The sequence below is a fragment of the Ceratotherium simum genome, chromosome 16 (assembly GCF_057802395.1).
Source record: "Ceratotherium simum simum isolate JZ-2026a chromosome 16, ASM5780239v1, whole genome shotgun sequence".
NCBI lineage: Eukaryota > Metazoa > Chordata > Mammalia > Perissodactyla > Rhinocerotidae > Ceratotherium > Ceratotherium simum.
In genome coordinates this window covers 7,508,936-7,521,416 of record NC_141915.1, presented here as the reverse complement: position 1 = coordinate 7,521,416, position 12,481 = coordinate 7,508,936, and the positions used below count along the sequence as shown (strand labels likewise).

Here is a 12,481-nt window from a genome sequence, read left to right as displayed (position 1 = left end):
AGTCAGCACAAACTTGGCAAAGTATCTTTGAGTACGGAAGGGCCGCCCTGCTTCCCTGTGGTTTTCCTAGCTCTCCTCAGAAACACACTCTGTGAGGAGGTATGAAAGGAGACCTTCAAAAACCTGCGTATAATAATAACTCTCCCTACGGATTTTTACTTGAAAGCCAAATGATCTGTAAATGGCATGTAGGTAAATATCAGTCTGGATGCAGAATCTTGCTGGCTACTTTGGCGTGTCAGTGGCTATATATATACCTCGAGGATAAAGAAGGTTATTATTCACAAAAGAAAAACAATGAATAAACTCATGATCTGAAGTTCATAGAATAACAGTGAGCATTTATGGAGCACTTATGCTCCTGGTGGTATACTAAGCATCTTACATAATCTCCTTTAATCCTCAAACAATCTAAAGAAGTAGAAATACCCCATTTTACATATGGTAAAACTGAGGCACAGATAAGTTAGATGTCGTCTCCAACAGCCCGCTTGGAGAATCAGGATTCAAATTCTCCTCTGTCTGACCTCAAGCCCTTGCTCCTGACCATCAGAACACACTGTGTTCTATTTATTTATAATCCGTGGTGCAAAAGTAGTTGTGAGTAAGCCCAGAAAATAATTTATGCTTTACAAGGATCAGCTGACGCTCTTGACCGACTGAGCCCATGCCCTGTGTGAGAGCCGAAGCAATTAACACTCAAATGAATGTGCAGTTGCTCATGGGCTCTGATGACCGTCATTTAATAAAGGAGAAGATATTACTTAAGCCCGATGATTATTGGTAATTTTAAAAGGTGTAAACAAGATCTTTATTAATGAAGTTATTCCTTAGCTATGTCATTTATGTATATGAAACTACATTTACAGGTCTGGAGTTTGTTGTGGGGTTTGCTATTGTTGTTTATTGGTTTTGTATTATAGGATTTTGGTATTATCCAACAGATTAGTGTTTCCCAAACTGTGTTCCCCAGAATACTAACAGCTAAGTCTGTTTAGTGTTCATAGGTGTCCCGTGAACAAAAAGGGTCCCAAATAAATTTGTAAAACGTAAGGTTCATTAACATGGAAGGTTTGTTTGTCTACTGCAAAATTTATCGGAGCCTTTTATATATTGTAATCTGCAATGTGGATCTCCAAGAGAACAGTCCATTCTGCTTTGTTAGCCATACTTATTGGATAATGAGAAATACTGACTCTTTGATTGCTAGTCAATCTGATCTCTTTGTGGTTGGTCAAAATTCATAAGTGTCAGCAGAGCTGTATAGATCTCCAATTCCACTTATAAATATCAAAGTGTTTCTTGAGTTTTTAAATTATTTTCTTCCCATTCTTCTAAAAATTCTTTTCATTTTGAGTGAAAATTACTTTGCTTTTAAAGATTTAGGATTTCCCATGTTTATTTACCTAAAGACAAATAAGAAACATAATTTGTGTTGGCTTTTAAATAGCAAACAAAAAGTATCCATTATGTTCTGTATGTATATTGACTATGTGCAAAAAGTATGCTGTGTCCTCACTGGATACTACTTTAGATTTCTGGTGCCAAATTCAAGAGAGACATAAGAAAACTTAATTGGGAAAGAAACTAATGTTTTTGGAGTGTTTGCTTCGTGTAGGTCATTTTCGTGTCTGACTTAATCGTTTCTTAACCCTTTGAGGTAGTTATTTGTGTCTTCACTTTACAAATACAAAACCTGCATTCCACATAAATCAAACTATTGAAGTTGACACAGATAATAAGCAAAACGTTAGGGTTTGAACCCAAATCTACCTGACTCTAAAACATATATTCTATTTATTATGAAAGAAAAACAAAAAACGAATTAAAATAAAGTGATAGAAAAGCTACCATTTGAAAACAGATTTGATTGGCAAACTAATAATAATAATAGTAACAACAACAGTCACATTACTCCCATGAGACAGAAGAGGCTAAAAGAGGGTGTAATCAGTATCTGTTAAACCATGAAGAGTGACTAGAGTTCACTAGATTCAAAAATCAGGGACTAGTCCTTAAAGCTTGACTAGGGTTATTTTCAGAAAGATCAAACTATTACTTAACAAAATAGGCAAATAAATTACTAACTGTATTACCGCCAAGAGATGGTTTATTCTAAAACATAAAGTAGGTTGAAGAAGTAAATGGATACATCATTGAGTAATTGGTGTTTGGAACTTTTGATTGCAAGATTATGTAAGACAACGATGCTCACTCACAACATGCCCTTTGGTACCACCTGATGACCAACTAGACAGTCTGTTCGGTAAAACGGTGTCGTAGATTCACCTTGGGATGTTGACGATCACAGTTGAGACCCTCTGGGACAGATCTGGCCTTTTATAGACTGGGGGCCAGTTTGGAACTGTAACCTTCACTCATGTTAGGATTTAGCTAAGATACTTTGTATCCTCTTCAAAGCAAAGTCACTGCTGGCATTTTGGTCATGGCAGGAACAGAACTTCTGGAATTTGAGCTAGAGTCTGAGCATTTGTGAAGCAAAGTGATTAAGAGATCATAGGTCAGGATGTATGTTTCCCTCTGAATAAATTCAGCCTCTATTATTATCAGGGAAGAGATCTAGGAATTAGCTTGGTCAGTTTTAAGGGAAAGGCGACAAGGAGAAGTGCTCAAGAAACAGACATAAGCACACCTTGAAGCAGGGGTACATGTGGAATACAGGCCAATGCGCCCCTCCTGAACCCTCAAACTTCAGAACAAACAAATTCCTTCCAAATGTTGGAAATATATCCAAAGTATCACCAAAAAAATGTGCAATGTAAGTCATGATTCTTTATGCTCTGTGACAGTGTATTTTTTTTTCTTGTAAATCAGTATGATGTTTTTAAAAAGTCTGTGAATATCTTGGTGTCCAAGTAATGATGGTAGATCATTTGTACGATCTCTATTTGGCTGGAATGTTCTCTCTCAGTACCGTACTGGATAAGACCTTTTATCCTAGTGATATTTTATCAGTATCATTCTTCTTAGTTCCATCTTGTTGTATGAGAGACGTCTCTATTCCACATTTTCTCTCACCTTCCCCTCTCAACCATCTCTCATTTCTTTGTTCTTTTTTCTTCTTCCCCCTCCTCCAACACACGTACACACACACACACACACACACACACACACACTTTGGCTTGATCCCTGGCTCTACCACTTAATGGCTGTGTGATACTCGACAAGTTTCCTAACATATCTTGGAGGCTATTTCCTCATATATAAAAGACAAGTAATAACTGCTCTGCCTACCTCACTTTGCAAACTGTAAAGTGCTATCTAAATAAGTTTTCTGTTGTGATATTATTGCCCTATGCCCACCTTTCCCACCATAGCATAAGTGTGGTCCTGGTTGAGGCTGTCAGTCATTTTGCTTGTTGAAAAGGCTGATAGGGAAGGAAGTGCCTCTTCCCGCAACCCCCAGCCTACTGTCACCATCACATTCTTGGGTTTATGATGGATTTGTTCTTTTCCCTTTCAGCTGCTTGGGTCTTGTTTATCTGGTCAGTGGAGATCATTTGTTTTCTATTCCATTTTCATCTGCTCAACAGTGACCACTAGTAGGGGTACTGCCTGTCTTTCCATTCCTCTGCTCACCTGGCTTTCTTCCTCCCTACTAGGAGATGGGAGGCTGCCAGGAATGTCAAGGGATGTGATTAAGTCAAAAAGTTTAACAAGAAGAGAAGGCAGAAGAGACAGGAACTAAGAAAGGAATCCTGTTAGGACAATTTGGATGGTACTGGGTGATTCCAGAGCAGATTCTCCATTGTTATCATAAATTCACTTAAGAGGTATGATTAAATCACTGGTATAGTTAGATGACCTTGAATGAATCATTAGGGATTCAGGGTGAGGTGGAGACATTTTCGTGTGGCTCTTGAAAACACCATGCAAAGACTTCTTGAATTCTTTGAACATAGCCAAGAGATTTCTTATTTCTATGCCAAAACCACCTGTAAAAATAAGTACCAAAAAATGTAACCTATAAATTTAATTAAAAGCATTCCTTTGCAGGGAGGGAGTATAGTGTAATGGAAACAATGCTGGGCTAGAACTCAGATCTGCCTTTACATTCCATTTCTGCTACCTGCTTCCTGGGTAACCTTAAACAATAGTAACAATTGTACAGTGTTCTTCAGATTAGAATGCACCTTCATGTTTATCATCTCATTTGAACCTGGCTGTGGTTCCACTGGTGACATAAAAGAAAGCACATGGAATTCAACTGGCCACAAGTCCTGCCCCATCATGACTGATTGTGTGACACTGAGCAAACCATTGACCATTGTGATCTCCATTTGTTTCCACACCCGTAATGTGGATGATAAATCATTCCCATATGGTTATTTTGAGGATGATATAAGACCATGATTAAAGTACTATGCAAGATCCAAAGAATCACACAGCAGTTTGTGGGATTTTAGGAGCAAGGGAGGAATTTTAGACCTTCTGCTTGGCTTGTAGGGTTTTGGTTGTAAGCAACAGAAACTAACTCTGTATGTTAAGCAGAAAAGGAGCATATTGGAATAATACCACATGGCTCACAGACTCAGTAGCAAAGCTGAAGATCTAAGCTCAGAAATTATCCAAGAATCAATGGAAAATAGAGGCCAAAACTGCAGCTGTAAGGTGCCACAGGAAGAGTGTGGTTGGCATTGCTATTGCCACAACTGGCCCTACGGCTACTACCACTGGCCCCAGAAGGAGTTGACACTGCCACTACCCAAATGAATTCTAAATGGTCACTTGCCTTATAGCATCATTTGCTCTAGATTCAAAGTCCTGAGTGGGACCAGTCAATTGGCTAAGATTAGATTACCTGCTTACACTCTGGTTGCCAGAATGCTGAGAGAGGGAATATCTAACCGTCCTCAACTTCCATAGTAGGAGGCAAGATTCTGTCTGTTATCTCTCCTGGGATTTCTCACCACATAGGAAGGGTGTTCAGAAGTCAATTTCAGGCCCATTTGGGTTAAATGACCTACTCAAGGGCCACAAATTATTACTGGCAGGGCTAAATCCTATGTCTTCCTTTTTCCAGTCTCCTAGACCTTTTCACCATTTTATGTTTCCTCATATAAATGTGTTCAGTCTTTTAATGAATATTGAATCTTTCCCATATACCATCCACCATGGTGGGGTTCCTTTAGCTCTCCTGTTTTGAGATTTTATGATTAAATGTTGCCATATAGCATTTTCCTGGTGATAAGGCACTGTGTTAAGGACATTGTTTTCATGATGAAATTTTAGAGAGCCTCAAATTTAAAATGAAGATTACTATCAGAAGTATCTTGCAGATTCAGCAGAGAGGCATGTCTGGAAAAGATAATTTGCTCAACAAGAAGAAAGAGATAATAACAGCACCAGGAGGATTTCTCAGGCCCCGTCAATGTCCACTGTTAAACTTTATTATATAAGCTAAAGATGGGGTTGTACAAGTCAAATGTCCCGTAACATGAAGCTAGAAGTTGGCTCACTTCAGCACTGCCTAGATCTTATACTGCAAGCTATTTCCATACACCATCTCCACTTTGCCTGTATCCAGCACCAAGAGGCAATATGGCCATGAGGTAGAAAGAATGGAAGCTTTGAGAGCCTATTCAAGGCTGATATCCATATATAAAACAATGGAAAGAATGTACCTTTTTCTTGCAGGGGCTTTTGCTTTCCCCCAATTGTTGCCTGATTAGAAACAAAGAGAGGGGTTACAGATTCTAGTAAGATGGCAAATTAATATTTTAGCCTGAGTTCCCTAGAGAATGGATCTTGAGGCAAATTCTTAGGTGTTAACAGTATATAAAGGAATACAATTCCAGGGGGGAAAATGGAGTGTAGAAAAAACAGGAATGAGTCAGGAAAGGCAGGAGAGCAAATTTAAGGGATTGTATCACAGCTTTTCTAACAAGCACAGTTGATTGCTCAGTCTCTAAGGTGTTTTCAGAGAGGCCACCTAAAACCACTGCATGTTTTAGTAGTCCATCTTGGAGTAGGAAGGGAGACAAATTTTTATGCTAGTTCTTATCTCTCTTTGGTCGAAAGTATCCCATGTGACATCAACTCTCCTATACTTCTGGGTTTACCTTCTAGGCCCTCCAGTAGCCACCTAGGAATCCAGATCCCTGGCACCTAGGAAGGTAGCATCCATGGCACAAGCCACAATACTCAGGTTGAGCCCATGACAGAAGGGAGCCAGTGGCACTCTCCATCTTTCCCCTGCAGCCTCGCTGGGCCTGCTGGGCAGGTCATTGCATGCATCAAAGAGCCCCACAGTGTCTCATGCCTCAGTAGCAACAGGAAAGCCCAGGAATGAGAGGCATGCACAGCAAGGCACAAGACATGCCTGTGAGTGACGTGAGGGACCTAGAGCAGTCACTGCAGAGACACCAGTCAACTAAACAAGTAGAACACCATGAAGGAGGGCACAGAGATGGAAACATTCCTTTTGTACCTACAAAAATGCATTTGGGCCAGGAGATCTTCATGGAGGCTCACCAGTATCATCAACAGAAAAACATGGCCAAGGGTATCAGAGAGGTAAATAAACTGGGTTAGGTATGCTAAGATAACCTGAAAACTCTTTCACTAAACACATCAAAAATTGCTTTATAGAGTACAAATAAATGAAAAATGCACTGCTGGACTCAAAAGGAAGAAGGGGATATCCCTAGTTCCAGAAAAAAAAAAGGAAATTAAAACCAGATTGGTAAATGTATGGACTGGTTTTGGAATTACTCTTGGAGAATAGAAAGGAGTGTCTTTTTTATGCCAGTAACCTATGGGATTGGATTTTTTTTTTCCTCCCACACAGAAAAAGGACACACAACCTTGGGCCTGAGCAAAGTGAGAAGCATAGAATCAGGACCCTGAAAAGATTGCATCCTTAGTAAAACTAGAAAAAATATATACCCATCAGTACAAGGCAGTGTGACAAGGAAGTTTTTCTCTCACTGCCTGCATTTGGTCATGTAAAAAAGTTTCTCCTGAATAATCAAAACTAGGACTGCATTTGTTAAAGGTCTGAGGTCTGATTTTATACTGCTAGAGAGGTATAGGTAAACCATCAAGGTGAAAATATATCATACAACACATAAACATTGATTCTCCTAGGGACACTGATACTCCTGGGGTGCTGAGTAGAAGCAAAAACAGAAATATAGTGGGAAGGCAAACCACAGGATTTCTGAAGGAAAAAGGAACAGTCCTCAAAAGCTCAACTCACCATACAACCACACAAACTCTCTGATAAATAGACATCCAGAACTTGAACAGAGCAGTCTGAAAAAGAATATAAAAAGTGTACTTAAAATTATTGAACATGTAAAAGAAAGAAGTCATTCTGCTAGTAAAAGATTAAACTATTATGAAGAAAGAACAGGCAACTTTGAAAAAGAGCAAAATACAACTTCTAGACATGGAAAAAGCAGTAACTGAAATAAAAAAAAAACCCAGTGGATAGGTTAAATAATAGATTAAACACCACCAAAGAGAGAATTAGTAGATTGGAAAATAATTGGGTGAAAATTACACAGAACAAAAAGCAGAGGGAAAGTATAAAAGGGAAGAATTAGGCTAAATAGTTTAAAATGTGTAGATCCCACACATAACTAATATGTTATATGTTCCAGAAGGAAAAGATATACAGAGAATATAGGCGAAACAGTATTTGAATAGATAACAGCAAAGTGTTTTCCAACATTGATGAATGACCTGAATCCATGGATTCAAGAAATATGGTGACCTTTCAAGCAGGTGAAATAATCAAAATCCAAAATCATGGGTAACGTTTTAAAGCAGATAGAAATTCATGACAGGTTCCTGACACAGGAACAAATTTGAACTGTGTGTGTATGGCACAACATACACAATTGTGCCAGATAACACTGTGATGAAGCAAAATCATCATCAACCTAGGAGTCTATAACCAGCTAAACTATCTATCATTCAGGAGTCAAGACAAAATACATTTTTTTTGCACAAAGACTAAGAAATTTACCTCTATCAACATAAATAAGCCTCAAAACATAATACTGAGTGAGAAAAGCAGGTTCCAACAGGATATGTACAATATTATTGACATAAAATTTAAAGTTCAACACTGAAGTATCTACTGTTCATGTATTTAAAGTACAAAGCAATATTGAGAAAAGTACAACCACATTTAAGATAGTAGTTACTGCTGGGTAGGATAGAAGGGATTGAGAGTCCATTCCAATCTGATTGGAAAGAGGTGACAAAGAGAACCGGCTGTCAAATCTAGGTCCTGCTCCCACTTTTACCACTAAGCAGCTACCGGAACACATGCACAGACTTCCCCTCCCTGACTCTCCATTTTCCTCCTCTTTTAATTAACGGGGTTGGAGCTAGTTAATTAACAAGATCCTTTCCATTTCCAGCATTCTTTTGTCCCGCTTCCTTTGACTTTTCAGATGGCCACATTTTCAGGCATAAAAATGGCTTCCACTAATGCAGCTGTATTAGTAAAGACTCCTTTGGTTTCAACTGACATGGAATTCAGCCCAAACTGGCTTAAGGAAAGTGAAAAATTATTGTTTTATGTAAGATGAAAAACTAAGGGTAGGACTAGCTTTAGGCACAACTCAATTTGGGGGCTCAAAAAAACTATCCTGTGCCTAAGGTATTTTTTTAATCTTCTATGGTGTGTCTTTAGTTACATTGGCTTCCTTCTCAGCCATCATGTGATAAACCAGATGGTGGTTGTAGCCAGATGGTGATGGTAGCTCCAGCCCTTAAATCCTCTAAGTTTTCTCTACTACAAGAAGCAAAATCTCTTTCCCTGAAGTCCCAGTGAAACACTCACTGTGTCTCGTTAGCTTTGATAGACTTCTAAGCCCAACACTGAGCCACTCATTATAGACAGGAGAGGGCTATGTGCTGATCACCTTGAGTTCTCAACATGCTCCCAATCTGGACTTTCATGTTTCATGTTTCACTTTAGCCATATAGACTAAGAGTGGGGGAGGTTGTCATTTCCCAGACAGAAACTAGGATGTGGTTACCAGAAAGAGGAAGAATGGATATTGGATGGCAAAAACAACATGTAACCCACAAAATTACAGGAGTGATTTCCCAAAAAGGACAGTCTAAGAATTTTAGTCTCTTTTTATACAGAATGACAGAAGGTGAGAGAGAAATTTTAAAAGTGAAGAGCATTCTAAGCATAAAAAGTGACCATGCAAGGACAAACCCATATTGGCCTCCAAATTATAGTATTCATGAATGAGGCAGGGGCTTATTTACCCTGAAGATGTAGTTTTAGGATCAGTCAAATTAATTCTAATTAGAATGACAGGAAAGAATGAGCCGTGAGATGTTCCCCAATAGTAAAAATGAAAAGTAAATCGTTTAAGAAGGGGTTATGTTAATTTGTGGAAGACAGAGCCTGACATCTTACCAAGAGATGATTGGGGCACGGTGCACACCTCCAGAGAATAGTACCGTGTAAGGCAAGTAACAACTTTGCCCATACTGACTCTGACTCTGTCAGAATAGAACATGAGAGTCTGCAAATCGTTTATCTTCACAGCACTGCAAGAAAAAAATTACATTTATTTTTGAACCACTCTCAAAACTTAATAAATCTAAATAGATAAATCTTAATAATTTAAAATAAAAATAGGTATGTTTACACACAGTAGGAGCATAGAAAACATTTGTTGGATGTGATTCCCATATAGTTAAATAATTCTAGAAATGGGGGAGGGTAAAATATGAGGAAGCAGGGAATGGTTGGGGAAGCATTTCTCTATTCTCCCATCCTTATCTGTTGACCCAGATATTCTAGATCTTCACCTTCATCTTACCTGTTCCATCTTCCTTTTCCACAGCCCTTTTCCAGAAAAAAACATCCAAACCACATTGCAATCATGTATCAATCAAGGGGTACAAAATATATTACCAGAAGCAACCTAATGTTATGTGTCACAAACTAGGGATGTGCTCCAGGGCCCTGAGGATAGAGCAAAAGTGTTCCAAGACTCCTCTGGTTGCCTTTCAGTCAAAACACCCAGAAGAATCCATCTCTCATCTCGTTTTCTCTTTGCTTTTCTACTCCTCCTTCCCTCCAAGCCCAGGCTTCATTCTGCCAGTTCCCAGCCCAACCCAAGCCAGTTCCCATGACACCCCTCAATGCTGCGTTGGTGAGTCCTGTTCCACTCTAGGCCCTCACTGTTCAGACGGAAACATCTTCAAGTTAGTTAAGTAATTAGTTAACTAATCAATTAATTTTAAGGATATTCTCTGCACAACTTGCCTCTCATGGGTTTTTTTCATTACATAACTTACATGAATTATTATGCTGAAGGACTCCCTTCCCATCAGAGGTAAGTAGTATAAGGGCCAATAGGAGGTGAAGAGAACAGAAAACTCCAGTCTGCTATGTAAATGAAGCAAAGTAAAACCCCCAATATGAAGTATCCTAGCATGGATTCATGGCACCTGTTCTTGGGGTGGGGAGATGGAGCAGCAAATAACTGTAGTTGAGCTGAATTGCAACCATTCATGGCCTGGCTGCCCCTAGTTTACTGATATAGACTGAGTGTAATTGCTGAGACTAAAATAGCACTGATAGCATGTTGATGTTCACCACTACAAACACTCTACCCAGTCAGTGAGGCATGAGGTCTGAGATGAAGGAGAGCTGACATCTATTGAGTCCTTACCCATCGCCTAGCCACTAGACTATGCTCTTTACGTGTAATACTTCGTTCTACCCTCTGACAACCCAAGTGCTATCTCATCCCCCATTTACACATAAGAAAATTAAAGCACAGAGAGGTGTAATAACGTTCCTACAGGCACACAGTTATTAAGTAGTGGGACTGAACTTGACTCTCAGGTAATCTGGGATCCGAATTTGATTTTAACCACTACACCAAACTGTCTCTTGATAAAAGTACTGGAATAGGGGTGGGAAACAGGCATGTTCTCAGTCTTTTGAAACAGCTAAGTCAGGGTTAATCAAGCATGAGAAAGTTTGAGGTCAAGGGAGGCACAAGTGTGTTCGAAAACAGCCCACTCTGAGCATGGCCAGGCTGGATTTAATGGGAGTGTTGTCCCTGCTTAAAGGAGTGAGGCTAAGTGTGGGGACTGGGTGGTGGCAGCATGATTGTCTCTATAGGGAAGAGATATGTTCTACCTATCTGTGGCCTCTACACCTAGCAGAATGCTTGGCATATAGCTAGTGTTTGTGTTAGTTATCTATTGCTGCATAACAAATTATCCCAAAACTTGGTGGCTTAAAACAACACACATTTATTATCTCACAGTTTCTATGGGTCAGGAATCTAGGCCTGGCTTACCTGTGTGCCTCTGGCTAATGGTCTCCCATAAGACTGAAATCCCAGGGTCGGCCAAGGCTACAGTCATCTCCAGGCTCAACTCAGGGAGGACCTACTTTCAAGTTGACTCAGTGTTGGTTGGCAGGATTCAGTTCCTGTTGGGCTGTTGTCCAGATGCCATCCTCAGATCCTTGCCCCATGGGCCCCTCCAAAAGGGCAAGTTGCTTCATCAGAGGAGTCAAGAGAGAGAAAACCAGCAAAACAGAAGTCACAGTCGTTTGTAACCTAATCTCAGAAGTGACACCCATCATTTCTGTAAGTCACTGGGTCCAGCCCACATTCAAGGGGAGGGGATTCCACAAGAGTGTTAATATTAGGGAGTGGGAATCATGGGAGCCATTTCAGAGGGCTTCACCCCACAGTATTCAAAGCCTATCTGACCAAGTGATCTTTGCCTATTAAAATGCAAAATGCCCATCAAATTCCAATAAGAGTTGGAAAAAACCCAGTAAACTTATGTTGTTATCTGCATTTACCCTTCAGGCTGAAAGTGATTATTAAATCATATCCATCAAGATGTGATCCTTACCTGTGATCAGGTATTTGAATAGGAAAAGGAAGGAAAGAAGCTAATATTTGTCAGTGCCATATTGTATGTGCTAAACACTAGCGGATATCCCAAGGAAGGTATTATTTCCTCACTTTCCAGATGAGGAAACTGAGGCTCACAGACTTAAATAATTTGCTACATGTCACACAGTCAGCCCTGGTAGTCTAGCGGTTAAGATTTAGCGCTCTCACCACCGCAGCCCAGGTTCGTTTCCCAATTGGGGAACCACACCACTCGTCTGTTGGTTGTCACACTGTGGTGGCTGCATGTTGCTGTGATGCTGAAAGTCGTGCCACCTATATTTCAAGTACCAGCAGGGTCGCCCATGGTGGACAGGTTTCAGCAGAGCTTTTAGACTAAGACAGACTAGGAAGAAGGACCTGGCCACTCACTTATGAAAAAGTTGGCCATGAAAACCCTGTGAAAAGCAGCAGAGCACCATCTGATACACTGCCGGAAGGTGAGAGGATGGTGCAGAAAGATGGGGCAGAGTTCTGCTCTGTTGAACACAGGGTCGCTAGGAGTTGGAATTGACTCGACAGCGCTAACAACAACAACAACAACAACAAAA

General features: G+C 40.0%; 1 protein-coding gene and 1 long non-coding RNA gene across 5 annotated transcripts in view; one reads left to right on the top strand and one right to left on the bottom strand.

Moving 5' to 3' along the window:
- The window catches only part of SHISA6 (shisa family member 6), a 290,024-nt gene that overhangs the window by 165,996 nt on the left and 111,547 nt on the right, over window positions 1-12,481 (top strand). The gene's annotated exons all lie outside the window — the stretch shown is intronic.
- The window catches only part of LOC147914876 (uncharacterized), a 138,440-nt gene continuing 135,338 nt past the window's right edge, over window positions 9,380-12,481 (bottom strand). The window contains exons 3-4 of the long non-coding RNA XR_015554621.1: window positions 11,322-11,524; window positions 9,380-9,549 (exon numbers count right to left, since the gene is read on the bottom strand). This is a non-coding gene — a long non-coding RNA (uncharacterized LOC147914876). The remainder of the gene's footprint in view (window positions 9,550-11,321; window positions 11,525-12,481) is intronic.